The 20,847-nt window shown below is 38.2% G+C and overlaps 1 protein-coding gene across 11 annotated transcripts in view; it reads left to right on the top strand.

The window, feature by feature from the left end:
• ALPK1 (alpha kinase 1) overlaps nucleotides 1-20,847 on the top strand; it is a 121,803-nt gene that overhangs the window by 44,045 nt on the left and 56,911 nt on the right. The window lies entirely within an intron of this gene.

The raw sequence follows: 20,847 nt of genomic DNA, 5'->3' as shown, positions 1-20,847 counted from the left end.
GAAGATATTATACCAACAGAATAAGACAGGATTATGTTTGGCATTGCAGCCTAGTAAAGATTTTGAAAACCTCTCAATTTGTGCAAAATTGTGCCCACAATTGTCTTCATCCTCATCACTGAGTCCATGAGTTTTGAAAGCCAGCAAATGAGTAAAGAAGAAAGAGCAAGTGCTTCTTTGTGAACCAATAATTTGGCTTTCTCTAGAAGCAATCCTTGAGGCTCAGCTTGCTCAAGTTCTTATAATTGGATCATTAGAAAATCATACAGAGCAGAAAGTAAGAGGCTAAGAATCCATAAGTGAAAATAGACTTTAAAAACACAGGAAGATGAGCTTGTATGGTTAGATATTGGTTCTCTTGTTCAGAAGGTCCACTTACCCTCTTTGCCCTCTTTTTGCCGTTGTTCTAAGCAATTGTTACATGGAATTACTGTGTTTTAAACTACACCATGGACAAAGGAGTAAATCCTTTGGATAGTTTATATCCAAACTATCACAGTTAACAATTGTCTTCTAAAACGTCACATATAATAACCTCAATTGACTGTAGCACAAGCCACTCACTTCTATTTCTACAGCTAGGAAAAGGGAGTTAAAACAAATGGCTTAAATTTGGGGGAGGTGTCTAACTATACTATTTTATTAGCCTCTTGACAGGCTATTTTATAATTTTCAGAGATATCTAGATGCTATTGATAATAAGTTCATTTCAGCAAATCATAATTTCAAAATCTTACACATTAAAAGAAATGTGTAATTTTAAAGCATGATAAAGTTCCTAAAAGCAATACAAATTGTTTCTTTTGAAAATCAGTTTCCTGAATTTCTAAAAACTAGTAGAACATAATGCCTTTCACTTTGAAAAATCAGTTGAGAGGTTTGGGACTCTACCCTTGCGCCCTCAGTACTCTTCTCTGTAAAGTCAGGATAGAAAAAGCTATCAAACAATGTCAGAAATATTTTCCATGTGTGAGGTTATTTTATCTTTATTAAGAGGTAGATACAATTATTAGCTTGACTTTACAGATGAGGAAACTGAGGCTCAAAGAAGTTCAGTAACTTGCCCATTGACTCATATCCAGGAAGTGGTGGAGCCAGACGTGGGTACTTTGGGTTCAAAGCCTCTGTTCTTAGCCCTAGGACCTGGAAGACACAGGATCTAGAATACTCAAATAGTCATCTCCTAATTCCTCCTGGTCCTGAACAAGTAAATGTTCATACTCATCTTCCCTGCTGTCTCTCCAGCTCCCCAGTCCTGGTTGTCTGCTCCGTTCTATCCAAGGAACTGAGAGGGTACAAGGGGATTCTTATTCTCCGCTTAGGTTCATCCAGTTTTCCTTCCGCCTGCACGTTAAACACAGGGGGATTGGCCTGCCAAAATCTGATAAATTCAGACAGTAGGGTTCAGGGTTCATTTTGTTGTCTTTTCAAGGACTCTTCCATCACTTCATGAAAGTTCTGTGAGGTAATTTATCTTGACTTGCTTTTAACCAGAAAACCTTGATTTTTCACTTCCTTGCGAAATCAGTAAAAGCTCCTTTGGAGGAGGAAAGGAATAGATTTTGAAGAAGAACATTTTGAAGCGAGATCTCTGTTTTGTCTTGGAGTTCACCTGCTTCGTGACACGTGAATGCACCGCATTAACTGGCAGACAGCAACACCATCAGCCTGCCTCGGAAGAGACCACAGTAAACACCCGTCTCAAAGAGACCGCGCTGAAATATGATATCAGCTGCAAGAGAGGGCCATCTCCTCCGGTCAAATGAGAAAAATCATATTATCCTCACTGTGGTATACAAATAGCGTGTAAGCCACATTCTCCATTTGAATGCTGACAATAAAGTGCTAACCTCACCGCTTAGGGCCAGCCTGATCCCATCTCCAAACACAAACACTCTGCCTCGGTTTGGCTGGGGGCTGTGTCATGGCCTCCCCACCCCCACCTTTTCTTCCCCCCTGTTAATTGGCTGAGACCACCAGAATTTGGAGGACACAGATGTCACTGATAGTTTTCCTAGGGAGCACATTCAGGCCCATCTGTTGCAGCCTAGAAGGCTGTTCATATATCCACAAGGCCTTCATTTAATTCTTGTCAGAAAGTAATGTAAATCCAGTTTACCTCAGAGGTCGCAGCCGAGATTTATGCCAATGAGCCCCCTGCAATTTACACACACTGTAGTTGTATAGGATGAAAAGAAAGCCTTTCATGTTGGTGCATATTAACAAGAAAGCCTGCCTTCCGAGAGGGGCTTTTTGATTGAGGTTTCTCCTGATTTTAATACAGCCGATGCCAGTTGGTATACCCAGCTTTAGAAAAAGAAAAAAATCTAATCTTTAAAGTTTCTTCTTTTATAAGAGGTAAAAGAGAAAAAGAGGAATCCTAGCAAGTGGCACTGCTATGTCTTTAATTATCTTTACGAAACAAAACTCCCGCGAACTCGGAGAATATAGTGTGACGGCAGAGCGCGTTCTGGCCTGAATTACTGCTGGTTGAAATCTAGAGAGAATTCAGTTGTGAGCAATTGTCTTTCCAATGCGATAATAGTAGGAGTGACATTCTGAATTAGTCTCTGGCTTTTCAGCTGCCTCTCTCTAGTGTATTTAAAGAAAATTGTGAAATTTGATCAACTTTCTCTGGACCAGGCTGGGTAGAAATTGATTCATTAGTAAAATGGAAGCATACATATGTGATACACACATGCATATTTATAGAATTACTTTATTAGAAGTTCGATAAGAGTACCTAGAAAGGCTACTGTTAATCCTATCTTTCTGTGTATTAACACACTCTGAAATATTCAGGACTATGTCAGTAAGCTGGATGGCAAATGGCTTTAAAAACACCCATGGGGTCAAAATCTTCTTGAAAGTTTGAATATGCCCCCTTATTCTTTATGTGATCTTAAGACAAATTATTTAACCTCCATGACCCTCAATTTTCTTATCTCTAAAGTGGGAATAATAAAGCCTATATCAAAAGGGATTGTGTCTGAGGTATATAGTACATAAAGTATAGAAAGTATTCATTCAACCAATGAAAAATTCCCTCTCCACTCTGCCTTTTGGGGTCAGCAAACTGTGGGTTTAGAATATTAGTTAACTTAGTTCAAATGCCTGAACATTCAATTAATCAAACTACTTTTTCACATTTAAAAAGTTTTTGAAGACAGATGAAGTTGGAGATTTTTTTTCTTCCATGGTTTTGAATTTTTGTTTTGCTTAACTTCTTAATTCTCTAAAAGTAGAATAGGAGCATGTTACCCAGTTTGGCAAAAACAGGCAGGGCCTCTCTATTTACTCACAGTAGTTTAGCTTCTGAGTTCCCAAGACAGTGTTAATAGGGCATGAGCTTCTTGTGTTTTTATAGACAGAATTCATTTACCTGTGCTAATAGCTTTGAAATATTTGGTGTGATTATTTATGTTCCACATTTGCCCCTTTGTTTATATTTTGCTTAAGATAATATTAAACTTAGAATGTGATTTCAGAGCACAAACTAACAGAGAAATGCAACAGCATACCCTACAAATTTATATGATGGGTGTGTAGGTGGAATAGAGCTGTGATAAAAAATACAGTGTGTTACTGGTAACTCATTAGGCAGACACTCCAAATGTACGATCACAGCCTGGGCTTGATCATGGAATTGGATAAAGTCATAGCCTCACTTTACAGAGCCTTACTCCACATTAGGGAACTGAAGCCCAATTTTGCTGGCCCAGTCTAAAGCTGGGACTAGGCAGACTTAAAGTAATTTCAGAATTGTCTTTCGCTGCTTCTCAGGGGTCATGAAAGCCATTCCTTTTTGCCTGTGCTTTGTGCTCAGGCGCTCGGTCATATCTGACTCTTTGCGACCCCATGGACTGTAGCGCACCAGGCTCCTCTGTCCATGGGATTTTCCAGGCAGGAATACTGGAGTGGGTTGCCATTTCCTTCTCCAGGGGGTCTTCCCAGCTGAGGGATCAAACCCAGGGCTTCTGCATTTCCTGCATTGGCAAGTTGGATTCTTTACCACTGAGCCACCTGGAAAGCCCTCCTTTTTGCTTTACAGTCCTCAAAACAAAATCTTTAAAGAATTTTATAAAGAGAGATTTCAAATATGTGCAGAAGTGGTGGGGGCAATATACAAAATCTAATGTAATTTGATTCAGCCTCAACATTTATCAACCTATAGCCAATTTTGCCTAATTTACATCCCCACTTCCATGAGAAAACTGCACTTCCATGCCCTACACCTCAGATTCATATAGATTTGAGCTGAAGTCGCTCAGTCGTGTCCGACTCTTTGACCCCATGGACTGTAGCTTCCCAGGCTCCTAGGTCCATGGGATTTTCCGGGCATGAATACTGGAGTGGGTTGCCATTCATATAGATTTATCTGTAAGTATTTCAGAGTGTTTCCTTAAAAGATATGAACTTATATTTACAGTAACCACAATACTGTTATCTCACCTTTAAGATTAAGACAGACTCTTTAATATCATTTATTGTGACTTAATGTTATCACAATATTATATGACTTAATATTTTGCCACCCTCCCTTTTAAAATAAGCTTGATTACTTGGCTCTCATGTTCCAAATTAGTTGTTTTGCTTCCATGACACAGTGGTTTCATGAACACTCTTTCATAATGACTTTCACTGGGGATACATGTCATTGGTATATTTTGTGGTATGTGGTAGTGTCTTCCTAGAATGAGAATTTATCATCTGATTGAAAAATAAAAGTTGAATCATTATTCTGCTCCTACCCCACCCTCACTGATTCAGTTGGGTAAGTTTTCTAAACTTCTTAGCTTCAAATGAAACTGTTAATATATGTGAAGGCCACTGTAGAACATGGGCGGAAATGATACTGCTCTGGGGAGATCCTGCTGACCATTCATTCATACTATTCTTTCCCCATATGGGGTCTTGCAGATTTTGGTATGTATTTTTTAAATAAATGTATAGCATTTTCCCATTTTGATCAGGGCAGACAAATTGCTGTATGAAGCAGTAAAAAGAATGAGAGGATTGCATTTTAGCCAGTATAACAACAACAAAAAAAACACAGTGCAGTGCTTAATTTTTAAGTTTACTACCACTAAAAAAAATGTTTCACTTAAAGAAATTCAAATGCTTATTGTAATCAGAAAAATCCACTGTGCTCATAAATAATGACCTCACTTCTCAGTTGGCTGTATTGAGCTCTCCTGGGAGGAGATGTGTTTCCTCCCTGTCAGGATTAATCTATAAATGCAATCACCACTTAGACTTCATCAGATCTTTCCTTTCTCTTCATTGGTCCCCCTGGAATTATATTACTGCTTGAATAAGGTCAAATTAGGATACTTTTTTTTCCCCAAGAAAAAACATAGCTGCTGTGTTTTCAGCGCTTTAAAATTTAAGAATCAAGTCTGCTTTTTAAAACAAATCAGGTTATACATTTCTGTCACAGTATCACCATATACCTAAATAATACATTTTTTTTTAGTGTGTTTATTGGTTTCTTCCCCACAAAATACAGGACACAGAGTGATCTCATGAAAAACCAGTGTATTGAATGTTTAAAAGCTTGTGTCTAACTCCGGCAGATAATCTAGTGAGTTGCCATTTGAACTTGGACAAATCACTAAACTTCTGACTTTCTTTATCTTCAAATTGGCACCATATTACTTGCCACCTTCCCCATTGTAATCTTATAAAAATAAAATAATCAACCCAATTCTTCTATTTCCTCTTGTCAATATGTACTGTGAAATACTTTTTCTTCTATAATAGTGGGAAAGATAGAATCAATTCTCTGACTTGTCTAAATTTAAGTAAACTCATCCTGTAGGTCAGAATGTTGCTTTGGAATTTTTTGTAAGTTGAATTAGACACTCGTTTTACTTCCCCAATGAGGTTATCTTTGAGGCTTGGAAATGTTTATTCTGTTTCTTGGTAACTTTCAAAAGTTTGAAGTACAGTATATAACGGATACTCAATAAATGCTTAACTACCACTCAGGAGTTTGCAAATACTAGTCAGTATATATCATTTTATATTTTAAAACTCTAAAAGTTAGTTATTAAAACAAAGCATTAAGGAAACAGTAGGAAACAAAAAAATTGTTTGCCAGTAATAGATTGTGTAAAAAACTAGTGTGTTTCACTTGTCTTTTCTGATGTACTAATTTTTTAAAAAACTTTTTTCTGTATCACTCTTAACTCTATACTGGCAAATAGTCCTTCATTAGCTAAAAGCAAAGGAGTGAACACCAAGTCTCAGATCTCTATTCTGTTTATTATAGAAAAGAGGAAATGAGACTTCTTCGCCTTGAGGAACTACCAAAGAAAGTGAGTGGAGTGGCTTAAAAACCATCAAGTTGTCCCCCAAATCAGGTGATTGACACGCTGAGCACATTTGTTCCAAGACTGGGTGGCATTTTACTCCGTAGCAGAACTCTTACAGAAAGCATAGAATCCTGAGATTCTAAAACTGTACCCATTTTCCAAGTCAGCCGGATGAAGAGAGGGCCTTCAGATTCTATGCAGGTTCAGAGTGGGCCTGGGTTTTTAATTGAGCCTTTTTATTTATTTTTTTTTAATTCATTTCTTTAAATTGGAGGATAATTGCTCTACAGTGTTGTGTTGGCTTCTGCCATACATCAACATGAATCAGCCATAGACTTCAATGTGTTCCCTCCTTGAGCCTCCTTCCCACCTCCCACCCCATCCCACCCCTCTGGGTTTTCACAGGGCACCGGGTTGAGTTAGCTCCCTGTGCCACACGGCAACTTCCCACCAGCTAGCTATTTCACACGCGGTAGCGTATATATTTCAGTGTTACTCTCTCGATTTGTCCCACCCGCTCGTGCCCCCGCTGTGTCCACAAGTCTGTTCTCTATGTCTGAGTCTCTGTTCCTGCCCTGCAGATAGGTTCATCAGTACCATCTTTCTAGATTCCTTACATATGTGTTAATCTATAATATTTGTGGGTTTTTTTTTTTCTGTCTGACTTATTTCACTCTGTATGACAGTACTTTAGACTTTTCAGCTAAGATGAGCCATGCTGAGGACTCTGTGGGTTTGCATGTGTGGTGGGATACCTACCTCAAGAGGTGAAAGTGAAAGCAAAAGTGTTAGTCACTCAGTTGTGTCCAACTCTTTGCCACCCCATGGACTATAGCCTGCCAGCTCTTCTCTCCATGGCATTTCCCAAGCAAGAATACTGGAGTGGGTTGCCATTTCCTTTTCCAGGGGATCTTCTCGACCCAGGGTTCGAACCTACATCTCCTGCATTGGCAGGTGGATTCTTGACCACTGACTGAGCCACCAGAGAAGCTAGACCTCAAGAGGTAAATACCCCCAAAAGTAAGCATGCTATCGTTCCTTTTCTGACACTTCTTTTTTTCTCTACCATCAGACAAAAGTAGCAAGATTCTGTTGTAAACTCCTTGTCCTACAGAGCCCCTTGCCGCTGGGTTGTCACTGTGTTTAAGTGGTTTGGTGTGTGGGTGTTGGCCCCACTGAACAACACTTTTACCTTTTGGCCCTCAAAGCACGTGAGTATCTGAGTGCTGCTTCATCACGGTCACTTGGCACTGGAGGAAACACAAGTCTGTACTTGTTCCCAGGCCAGAAGCAGGCTCCCTGCCAAGATCCATCGGTTGCTGGTGACTTGAACACACTGTGTGAGTCCCACGGCCACACGGAGGACTTCTATTCTGTCTGTCCAGGAGTGTGGCCTGCCAATCCCGGGCCCAGAGGCCCACCCCCAGGCGCCTTTGACACTGCAAGTGTGAAATAAATAAGGAGCTTTGCCTGTGTCTCAGAGCAAAGAAAATAAGGGGCCAGAGGTGTTTCTGTCCGATCTGTAATCTGATGGCCGCCCTTTCCCTTAGCTGCTCCAGGGCTCACTTTTCTGACAACTCAGACAGATGATTAAACCAGGTGAGCTGGGTTTAAGAGGTTCTTTTTTTAAAGTAAATAAAATTCACATCTTTCTTCCTGAAGTTGTCTGACTGGTCATAATATTTCAATTTTCTACAAGCATTTTATTCCTTAATTGAATATGGATCTGGAGAATTATTTAGGGGATAATCCCATTATTATATGGCATTATACTGAGAAAATTATCAAGAACGTGCAGACTTTACACAGCCAAGCAATTTTTTTCTCAAAGCCGTAAACTCTAATGAAGCCAACAAGGAAATCAAATCCAAAAAAAAGCAGATTAAGGGGGAACTGGGTGACCCTTTAAAAATTAAAATTTTATTTCTTGAAAATTGTATTGATAACAGTAACTGATACCTACAAAGCACTTTTTACATTCTAGGTAACATTCTTCATATTTTACAAATATTAACTCCATTGACCCTTTTAGCACACTGCGTGATTAGTCCTATTACTACCCCTTTTTTAGAGATGAGGAAACTGAGACATGATTTGTCTAAGGCTGCTCAGCTGGCAAGTAGTGGAACTGAAATTTAAACCTAAGAACCCTGACTGCAAAATGCAAGTGCTTCACTTGACTGCCTATTGATGACTTATACAGTGAAACTGCAGTTCTTATCAGTACCTTTGTTTTTCTCTTCCAACAGTTTCAGAGTTCCCTCATTCCTTTTCTCCAATACAGACTGCTTCTTTGTGGGCCATCTCTAACTTCAAAATCCACATGGTTCTTTGAAAAATAACTCTTGACTGTGGGAATTATATATACAAATTTGAAAATATTTTGTTGCGAAATTAATCTTAATCTTAACATTTGCTGGCCTCATCAGAAATACATAATGCTTCATAGCCCTGGCAATTTATATCATAGTACGCTTCATGCAGGGCTTCCCAGATGGCGCTAGTAGTAAAGAGCCTGCATGTCAACTCAGAAGACAGACACGGATTCGATTCCTGGTGTGAAAAGATTCCCTGGTGAAGGGAATGGCAACCCACTCCAGTACTCTTGCCTGGAGAATCCCATGGAAAGAGGAACCTGGTGGGCTACCTCCCATAGGGTCACAAAAAGCTGGACATGACTGAAGCAACTTAGCACACATACAGGCATGCATGCTTCATGCCATTTCCATATACATCCCATAGCATCAGCTGGACTTTCTCCCTATTCCATCCCTGGAGACCAGGAAGTTTGCCATTCTGACTGTAGAAGTAAACAGAGCCCTTCAGCTGCCTCATCCACCACAGCATAGACTCCATTTCTCCTTTTAATGCAATTTCTCTTTTAAAAGAGAATTGTTTCTCTTCTGGCAAATTACACTTGCTGTGTTAATCTGCAGAACTCTAATACTATTTAAAAGGTAGCAAAAGTGTGTTTTGAGGACAAGTCAGAACCCCTGACTTAAAAAGCAGAGACATTACTTTGCCAACAAAGGTCTATCTAGTCAAGGCTATGGTTTTTCCAGTGGTCATGTATGGATGTGAGAGTTGGACTGTGAAGAAAGCTGAGCACCAAAGAATTGATGCTTTTGAACTGTGGTGCTGGAGAAGACTCTTGAGAGTCCCTTGGACTGCAAGGAGATCCAACCAGTCCATCCTAAAGGAGATCAGTCCTGGGTGTTCATTGGAAGGACTGATGCTAAAGCTGAACCTCCAATACTTTGGCCACCTGATGCAAAGAGCTGACTCATTTGAAAAGACCCTGATGCTGGGAAAGATTGAGGGCAGGAGGAGAAGTGGATGACAGAGGATGAGATGGTTAGATGGTATCACTGACTCAATGGACATGAGTCTGGGTAAACTTTGGGAGCTGGTGATGGACAGGGAGGCCTGGCGTGCTGCAGTTCATGGGGTCGCAAAGAGTTGGACACGACTGAGCAACTGAACTGAACTGAACTGAACAGAACCCCTGAATTCTTATCCTGATCTTTGCTTGTTACTTGACCTCTTTCTGCCTCTTCACCCCTCTTCATGGCTCAAATTCTTTACCTAGAGTTTGAATAGACAATATCTGCTTCCCAAAAGATATGCCTCAGATTGAAGGCCCTTCAAATATGTAAGAATAATTTTGCCTACTCTGTGAATGGCTCCCAGTATCATGCAGTTCTGGATTTAAGACATAACAGAGTCCATATATGGGACTGCTCTTCTTTTATTCAGGGTGCAGAAATACAAAGAAAACTCTCCTAGAAGGATCATTTGGAAGTCTAAGCACAGGAGACCAGAGCAGGACCAGATGGCAGGCCTGACTCACCTTGACCTGAGAAGTTGCTTTTCTAGCCATGGGGGCTAGGCTAATAGTTCTTCAGATGTCACCATAGCTGATGAAGTGGGTAACTGTAGCCGGGGAGTAAGAGCGGCAGACACTGAAACAATGGCTTTTTCTTTTTCCTCTTCTTTCTTCCTGAGGCCAGCAGGTAACCTGCTTGTGACCCGGAACACTCTCATTGCACTTTCCTGTGCAGTCAAGTTTGATGAACACATGCAGGGAACTGGAGAGGCTGGTACACAAGAGCAGGAGAGAAAGAGGGAAGAGGCGGCGCTGGGCCCCAACCTCCCACTTTAACAAGCTGTGGCCCTGAGGCTGGAAACCTTGGTACCAAAGGGCCATAGCAAAGAACTTCATTTTCACTAATAGAATTTTCCAAAGTCTATTTCACTATTTTTTAAAAATCACAACACATTCCTTTATCAATGGAATGAAAGATAAATTTCTGTTCAATCTAGTGTTTGTTAAACTAACAGTTCAAGCCACCTGTCTCATAGATTCTTTCAGTAGCCTGTGCATACTCATGGCTTCCCAATACAAGAGGAGGATCTCTTCCTTGAAGTCGAACTTCATTCCCCAACTAGATTTCTTTCCTTCTCTTCTCTCTTCAACTGTTCCAAATCCTACCCTGGAGAAACCCCTGTGCAAGTGCGCCTTCCTGCTCTGAAATCCTGACCCTTTTACTCTCTTTTGATGAAATCACTGGCTCCAGTCCTAAGGGTTTATTACCTATGCAATACACCTAGACTTGAATTTCCATCTTATTATCTTTAGTTTTTTCATTAGATGTCAACTAGGTATCAAAAAATTGTGAATTAGATGTACTATACACAGAACACAGTGAATATCCATAGATCAAACAACCAATTTAAGTAAAAGAATCTATCACTTCCTTTGAAATCTGTGTCCATATACCTGCGTCTCAACTTCTTCATTCTTCCCTCAGTAAATCCAGTGTTCTAAATTTTTAGTTTATCATTCCCTTACTTTTATTTGTAATTTTACCTTATATATTTGTATCCTAGGTATGTTGTTTAGCTGTGAATGTTTATAAATTGTATGCATGTATTCATCTGTGGCTTCCTTTTTTATTTCCAAGATTCATCCATGTTGTTGTATGTAACTGTAATCATTCATTTGCTTATTCTATTCCAGTGTATAATTACACCTCAGTTTTCTAATTCATTCTCCTATTGATGGATATTCAAATTGCCTCCTTTTGTTTGCTATTGCAAACTGTGTCACAGTGGACATTTTTATACATATTTCCTCAACCCAGGTCCAAGAGCTTCCCTAAACAAGAGTATATGCCTGAGAGTGGACACCAAGCCACAGTGTGTATGCATCTTTGATTTTACTGGATAATACCAAACAGTGGTGAATGGGAATAACTAACGCTGACTGTTCTTGACAACTGTTATCCAACTTACATTTTTTTTCCAATCAAAAAGTTGTGAATGTTTTTTCATTGTGGTTTGAGTTTATATTTCTTAATTACTGATGAGCAAACTCTGGGAGATAGTGAAAGACAGGTAAGCCTGACCTGCTGCAGCCCACGGAGTCACAGAGAGTTGAATATGATTGAGTGACTGGACAATAACAATCACTGATGAGGTTGGATACTGTTCATAAGTTCATTGACCACCATGTTTCCTTGTGTGAAGCATCTCTTCAATTTATTCGCTCATTCTTTTTCTTCTATGATCCTTCTCTCACCGGTTTACAGGAATTCTTTACATACTCTGGATAGAAGTCTTTTGTCAGTTACATATGTTACAAATACTCTCTCCCAGTTTATGACTTGTCTTTTCATTTTCTTTTTGATGTCTTTTTATTAATGAGAAACGTGTCTTTCCAGTTAATTAAATATATCAATCTTTTCCTTTATAATTTGCTATTTTTGTGTTTAAGAAATTCTTTCCTAACCATAAGTCATAATCTTTTAGGTATTTTTTTAAGAAGTTGAATGGCTTTGTTTTTCACATTTTGATCTTTAATCTGACTTGTACTGATTTTAAAAAAACAATGAGCTCAATGTTATATATTGAGCTTTGTAGTAAGTCAAGATTTCATATGTATTGGACTCCTGATTTTATTTAGAAGATCAATTTGGTCTATCTTAGTGCCAATTATTTTTGTATCATTTAAGGCAATTTTTTATTAATTATTGATGCTATTAATGCTTTTTGCCTTAAAGTCTATTTTATCTATTAATATAAGTACATCAACTTTTAGTTAGTATTTTTCTAGTATATCTTTTTCCATCTTATTACTTTTACCTTTTCTATATTCTTATGCTTTGCTAAATCCATGTAGCTAATTTTAATCTAGTCTATCATTATCATTTTCAGTTCAGTTCAGTTGCTCAGTCATGTCTGACTCTTTGAGACCCCATGAACCGCAGCACGCCAGGCCTCCCTGTCCATTACCAACTGCCGGAGTCCACCCAAATCCATGTCCATTGAGTCGGTGATGCCATCCAACCATCTCATCCTCTGTCATCCCCTTCTCCTCCTGCCCTCAATCTTTCCCAGCATCAGGGTCTTTTCAAATGAGTCAGCTCTTCGCATCAGGTGGCCAAAGTATTGGCGTTTCAGTTTCAACACCAGTCCCTCCAATGAACACCCGGGACTGATGTCCTTTAGGATGAACTGGTTGGATCTCCTTGCAGTCCAAGGGACTCTCAAGAGCCTTCTCCATCACCACAGTTCAAAAGCATCAATTCTTTGGTGCTCAGCTTTCTGTATAGTCCAACCCTCACATCCATACATGACTACTGGAAAAACCATAGCCTTGACTAGATAGACCTTTGTTGGCAAAGTAATGTCTCTGCTTTTTAATATGCTGTCTAGGTTGGTCATAGCTTTCCTTCCAAGGAGTAAGCGTCTTTTAATTTCCTGGCTGCAATCACCATCTGCAGTGATTTTGGAGCCCAGAAAAATAGAGTCTGACACTGCTTCCACTGTTTCCCCATCTATTTGCCATGAGGTGATGGGACCAGATGCCATGATCTTAGTTTTCTAAATGTTGAGCTTTAAGCCAACTTTTTGGCTCTCCTCTTTCACTTTCATCAAGAGGCTCTTTAGTTCTTCTTCACTTTCTGCCATAAGGGTGGTGTCATCTGCATATCTGAGGTTATTGATATTTCTCCCTGCAATCTTGATTCCAGCTTGTGCTTCCTCCAGCCCAGTGTTTCTCATGATGTACTCTGCATATAAGTTAAACAAGCAGGGTGACAATATACAGCCTTGATGTACTCGTTTTGCTATTTGGAACCAGTCTGTTGTTCCATGTCCAGTTCTAACTGTTGCTTCCTGACCTGCATTCAGATTTCTAAAGAGGCAGGTCAGGTGGTCTGGTATTCCCATCTCCTTCAGAATTTTACTATAATAATGATATATTTGAAATAATGATAATTTTGTTATCATTTTACTATTGTATTTAATTCATTTATCTTTATCAGAAGCATTGATATGTTTATGTTCCACTTTGAATTCCACTTGGATATGTAGTATTTATCATTCCATAATAATGACTTCTTTGACTTGAATCATTTAGAAGTATATTTCTTGATTTTCCTTTTTCTTGCCTTCTTTTAGACTTTTTTTTTTCATTTTTTTCCTTCTACTTGTTTCAAAGTTATATGTTTTATTTTAATTTTTTAGGGATCTTCTTAGACATTTTATCAGAGTCTAATGTTAATGTCTCCAATCCTTCTGACCAACTCAAGGATCTTAGAAAACTTAAATGTCAATCACTGTCCTTCTGACATATATGCTTGTTGTTTGTGTTTGTATATATATTTTTATATTTTTCATCCTACAAGGCAGACGTTGTTGTAGCTTTTTGCAATCACTGTTTGTTTATACTTAGCCAGTAACATACCACTTTAATGGTTATTATTTCTCCTTGAATCTCTGGCTCTTCACCTGTAATTAGTTTCCTTCTACCTAAAGTACTAACTATAGACTAACTAACTAAAGTATAACTATAACTATATGCTTGGAACTGTTGATGTTTATTATTATTTTGCAGGGTTTCCCCTTCTAGCATATATTAAAGCTATCTTTTCACTGTCTCCTAGTTTCCATTGTTGCTTTTAGGTAGCTATCTATAAATTTATTGTTATGTCTTTGAAGGTAATCTGCCTTTTCTCTCTGGCCATTTTGAGGATCTTCTCTATATCTTTTTTGCTACCTAGTTTCACTGTGATATTTCTAGGTATGAATTTTTATTTGTTTGAGTATTATGGGAATTCTGATTATTGTCTTTCTCCTGGCCAAAATGTTGTTAGTCATTATCTCTCCAAACTTATTCTGCTTCTTTTCATCTAGGATTCTGAATATATGTTGGAGCTTTTCCTTCAGTCCTCTGTGTTTCTTAATCTCTCTCATATTTTCCATCCCTTTGTCTTTTTTCTGTTGCCTTCTAAGTGGCATGTTCTGATGTATCATTCATTTCAAAAGTTCTGTCTTCAGTCAGAGCTAAATTTGATCAAATATATCCAATTCCTTACATTTAAAATTTTTAATTATTAAAATTAAATAATAGAAATTTTATGATTTTAATATGCCTTTTTATAGTTTCTTGATCTTTATTCATACACTCAACATACTCTTTCAGTTCTTTAAACATGCATATTTTGTAGTATATATCTGAAATTCCATCATCTATAGTCTTGTGGGTCTAATTTTACTATCTGTTGTTTCTGCTTTCATTCATTGTTTCTTTTTACCTTATGCATTTTGACGGCTTTGATCAGGAGCTCATATTTCTTGGTATTTTATAGGTGAGAGTCTTTGAAACTTGGGTTGAAATTAGATTCCTTTAGAGATGATTATGTTTCAGTCAACCCGTTGGCCAAGAAAATCACCAACCTGGGCTTATTTGTAAATAATTTACTTCAAAATAATTATCAGCTAGAGGTTTTCTGGATCTGTGGCTTCGGATTCACAAGAGAAAAACTTTTTGCTCTCTTCCTTGAGGCTGCCTATTTAACACAGACCGTTTTCCTGGAAAGCAGGGGAAGAAGATGAGAAAACATTTTAGCTCACCCGTATGCTAAAAGTGCAAGCTTTTAGGATCTCAGTTTTATGCAAGGTAGGGGGGTGGTCTCTTCTTATACTGCCCTCCTGGGTAGGGCTTTGGTTTTATTTCCTATCCTCCCACCTGCCAAAATAGTGAAAACCCATTTCAGCTCACAATGTTCGGCAGATACACTCAAGGCAAAGGTTAGCTTCCGTGTTAACTTTCTGGGTTCCAGTTTTTACTTGATTTTTTGTCTTCTGTGCAGTCTTTCCTCTCTTGCTGTTTCACTGATACACTTTAGAGATTTTTAACATACTTCTCCAGTATTATTAGTTGTTTTCAGCAGGAATGTTGGTCAGAGCATAGTCTTCCATACTGCTAGAAATGTAAGTCTACCCTTTAGCTGTTTGGTGGCTTAGAAGTTGGCTTCTCTTCCCTTTTTATGCAGTTTTTAAATGCTAACAAATGTCTGTCATGCAAACATATCCAACCAAGCTACACAGTTGTGTTACACTCCAATCAGATTTTTTTCTCTTTTTATTTACCCATTTCTACCACCAATCGCTTCCCTTGTGGCTCAGCTGGTAAAGAATCCACCTGCAATGCGGAGACCTGGGTTCAGTCCCTGGGTTGGGAAGATCCCCTAGAGAAGGGAAAGGCTACCCACTCCAGTATTCTGGTCTGGAGAATTCCATGGACTGTTTAGTCCATGGGGTCACAGAGAGTCAGACACAACTGAACAACTTTCACTTCACTTCACCACCAATCGGCACGAGAGGTATTATGGTCAGCGGTGACTTGTGGTGTGGCTCAAAAAAGGGTGAAAGTGTGGGAAAGACTGGATTGTCATTGCTAGGGCCTGATAGAAGCAACTTATTCTTTTTGTTTTATGTTGCATACCAGAATATATTTTTTCCTAAAAGCAATATGATAAATAATTTTGAATGTAGATGAAAAAGATTTTTAGTATAATTGTTCACGTGCACATGAATTAAATGAGTTCTATAAGCTTGCTTATAAATTTAACCAACCATTCACTGAATTTCAAAGATAATTTAAATTGAGCATTTAGAATACAATCATCTGTGATATGCTTTGTATAGTTAATTTTTTATATATGTATGTGTTATTCCTCTAACTAATTGTACATTCCCTAATGGTAGAGACCATCTCTTTTACTTCTTTATGCTTCCCCACATCTTCAAGTCTAAGATTCTCACTAGTTGACTGGTCAATTATTACTGAGGTGGTAGCCAGCAGACCATGGAATACCTTTGGAGTTCTTTCATTTTCCCTAATTTATCCCCTAGTAGAGGCACTGATCATACAGTGGAAAAAACCCAAGCATAAATACCAAAAGAAATGGGGCTTTGAATAATTCACTGATTTTCTTCTTTCTAATGATGGCCAACTTGCCAGTTACTCTGTAACTTAGCCACTCAGCTAAATTCTTAATCATGGATAAAACTAAAGTATCAATATGCCAAAATCAAATGCAAACTGTATGAACACATAGCCATTTGGCTATATGTATGCATGTGTGTCTTAAATTGTATGATTCTAACTTTGTTATCCTAGATTTGTCTGTTTGCATGTTTCATTGCTTTTTCTGGCCTCTTTCTATTTTATTTTTAAGGAAAAAAATATAGGGGACATTAAAATAGAAAAAATAATACATAGATTATAAAAAATTTTGGGAAACATCCATTTTCCAATTTAGAAATAATGTATAGCTCATAAAGTTTTGCAGTTCAAGGGGGAAAAATTGATATGTGTTAAAATTGAAAATGATTCTTTTTATACATGAAGCTGAACAAAATTTTCAGTGGGACTGTTGCCTGAAGGAAAATTTCCTGGGCTCCAGCCTCTGTTACGTCTAACAATGAACCATACAAATCTAGACAGATGGTTGGATTCCAAAGTGTTTCTTATATTACAGTATTTTCTTCCTATTGTCTCTTCTGAATTCTACAGGGAAAGGGGGAAATGCTGTAACTTTCAAAAAAGTATAAAGAATATCTTCAGTACAGTTTGGAAATTCACAAGTAACAAACACTCATTGTCTTGGAAATCTGTCCTTCCTTTTTAGACATGCTTTCTTGATTAAAATCTCAGTGCTTATGTTGGGCAGTATGATTTATCTTCCTTACTATATTGCTAGAAATAGATGTATTTATGTCTTTTCTTGTCTGTATTCCCTGTCTCAAAGTATGTTAACATCATCCATTCAGTTTTGAGCTATGGTGAGGCAGACATTTGGGACTAACCCTTAAGAGCATTCCTAGCCATCCAACACCAAAGCTGCACCTACTCCATAAACAGTTCTCAAATCTGTCCAATTTTCTATACTTCTGATGTCATCACTCTAGTCCAGAGTCCTGGTATCTCTCACCTGGATTATTGCGATAAGTACTTAACTGATCTACCTGCTGTTTCCTCCCTGCCCTCAATACACAAACTATGTTCAAAACAGAATGATCATCCCCAAGTGTAAAGTTGGTTGTGTTCCTATTGCTACTAGTAGTTTTCTATGACTCTTGGGTAAGCACAAAATTCCTTGCCTAGTACACAAGGCCTTTAAGAGTCCCTGCTTACCCCTCTAGCATCACTTCATATCAACTTTCTCCTTTTATGTATAGTTCAGCCAACCTGACCTTCTTTCATTCCCTCTATACTTCCTTCTACTTTAGTTAGGGCTGTTCCCTACCATTTTAACTTAAGTCCTGTTCCTCTTTCGGAGCTTGATTCAGGCATCACATCCTCCGAGAAGCCCCCTTTAACCCACCCTATCCTTACCCAAATGATTAGGTCAAGTCCTGTTGTTTGCCCTCACAAAACCATGTATCTTATCTCTCTTTGACTGCACTTAGACAAAGGGAAGAGATTTATGATCTTGTGCATCAGGAATTAGGGTTTCAAGTAAGGAAACAAAAGCAAAGAAGAATATTTAGCAATAACCTAGCCTCTAAGATTCAAGCCAACACTTCTAAACCACAGAGGAAAGTATGCATAAAAATATTATATTTCAGGGTTTTGAAAAGAGCCAGGAATTTTTCAGTAAATAAACATCAGATGTTGTTTAGCAATAGACAACCCTGTGTTCCTGAGTATGGAATTTAAGACTTGGAAAGATTTTAACAACTGTTCCTAAATCAATCAGCTCAAAATATAGATGAGAAAAATGAATCTCAAAAGTGAATCTCAGAGGTCTCAGGCAGATAGTTAATGGTAGAGAATGAAGTGGAATTAGTCATTGAGCATTATTACATATATGTTTTCCTATTTCTAGGTCCTCTTTTCTTTACTACAGTACATTCTTTCAGCTTAAAATATTAACAGAAACAAAGCAAATAAAATTTATAGTGAAAGACGACTGTCTGCCTTAAGAGGATGATACAGCACCAATAAAACATTACTATAAGCCTTTAGACAAAGGCGTGGTGTGCTAGTAAAATTTTATATAGTGCAGTTTTATTTCTTTGCACACAAGCTCTCGTATTTCTTATTACACTTCTCTTTGGGCTTCCCTGGTGACTCAGACGGTAAAGAATCTGCCTGCAGTGCTAGAGACCTGGGTTTGATCCCTGGGTCGGAAAGATCCCCTGGAGAAGGGAATGACTACCCACTCCAGTATTCTTCCCTGGAGAATCCCATGGACAGAGGAGCCTGGCGGACTACAGTCCATGGAGCCCCAAAGAGTCAGACACAACTAAGCGACTAATGCTTCTATATGAAGTCCTTAAAAAGGGAGAAAGAGAATCCCTTTCTTGATCTAACTTAGGACTTGAGGAAAATTAAGTGTCCTACTCACCCATAACTCATTCTGAGCAACGTTTGTTCTTAACCTTCTCATCCAGCAACTGCATTTCCCGGTCTCCAGGTAGCTTCCCGTTATAATCACCATCTCCTTTTTTCAGGGAATGGTGGAATGGGATATCATTGCTACATGGCCTCTTGCTCACTCTAGTCTGCTAATTAACTCTGACCAGTCATTATTGTTTAGTTCTTTTCATAGAAAAGCAAGTTAATGGTCAACTTGTACCACAGAAACACTGACTTATAAACACTTGAGCTTAAAGGGACACTGAAAACCGGTTAGTCCAACAACCCAATCCAAGCAGGAATACTTTCTGAAACATCTTAAACAGAAAAGAAGTTAGATTTAGATTTACATTTAAATGCTTCAAGTAACTAATTTCATGACCTCACTTATGTGAATGCTCTTTCAAGTAACAAGAACATTGCATGAAAAACCTCTACTTTTCTTCTTCAACAAATACATGGTTGTCTTCACAAAACAAGTCTGTCACGTTCTAAAATTTCACTTTGGCAGTTCCATCTGTGTGAAGTATGTGTGTGTGTCTGTTTTAAAACCTAAAGCATAACACTTCAGGTTAGAATGAGAATTACAAAATTTAGATTTCACAGCTTATCCTTCATTTTCTATTCCTTTTAAGTCATAAAATAGAAAAAAAGATAGAAAAATGCTTTCTTGCAATTTCAAATTCAAAACCAGCTTCTTAAAGTGAGGATAGTAGAGCACATTTTCCCCAAGAACAACACAATAACTCACCACTTTAATATTTTTAATGATTCCTAAAGCAGTAAATTATTGTGTTGCATGGATCTGCTAGGTGACAGAGGGGGTCGAGTCATCCATACATCTGCTGTACTTTCTTCCTTTTCAGATTCTCTTGCATTGATAATAAGATTCTTAGTGCCATACAAGAGTGCCTAAGCCAAATGGCATCTCCACTGTCTATTCTGGCAAATTCAGAAAGAGAATAACTTCCTTTGTTTTGTTTATAATATACATTTTTTTTAAAAAAAGGAAAGCAAAAGGATTTGTTAGCTACTGTGTATAAAATAGATAAACAACAAGGATCTACTGTATGGCACAGGGAATATGTAGATGAAATTGAATCACTTTGCTCTATACCAGAAACTAACACAACATTGTAAACCAACTACGCGTGCATGCATCCTCAGTCACTTCAGTTGTGTCCATTTCTTCGTGACCCTGTGGACTATAGCCTGTCAGGCTTCTCTGTCCATGGGATTCTCCAGGCAAGAATACTGGAGTGGGTTGCCATGCCCTCTTCCAGGGGATCTTCCTGACCCAGGGATCAAACCCGCGTCTCCTGCACTGCAGGAAGATTCTTTTTTTTTTTTTTTTTTTTGACATTAATTAAGAGTTTGTTGTTGTTGTTTTGTTGTTGTTTTGTTTTGGTTTTTTTTATTAGTTGGAGGCTAATTACTTCACAACATTTCAGTGGGTTTTGTCATACATTGATATGAATCAGCCATAGATTTACACGTATTCCCCATGCAGGCAGATTCTTTACTGCTAAGTCACTGGGGAAGCCCAAATCAAGTATACTTCAACTTAAAAATGATTTGTTAATCAAGAGACTTTTGGGTATTTATTTGTCGGGCATTTTTTTATACTGTCAGTGAGTTATTTTGTTCTTAAAATTACCTTGACTGCAATAGCTCATTACAACATACTCATATTTACATAAGAAGTCTCTCAACTGTATGTGTGTTAAATGGGATGTAAGTAGATCTTATCCATATGATGGATCTAGGAAATTGGATTTTCTGGGATTTCATTTCTCCATTTTATTTGTCAATGTG

The sequence above is a fragment of the Cervus elaphus genome, chromosome 17, assembly GCF_910594005.1.
Source record: "Cervus elaphus chromosome 17, mCerEla1.1, whole genome shotgun sequence".
Taxonomy (NCBI): Eukaryota; Metazoa; Chordata; class Mammalia; order Artiodactyla; family Cervidae; genus Cervus; species Cervus elaphus.
Note: the sequence above shows the minus strand (reverse complement) of the source record. Positions and strands in the feature narration are given on the sequence as shown.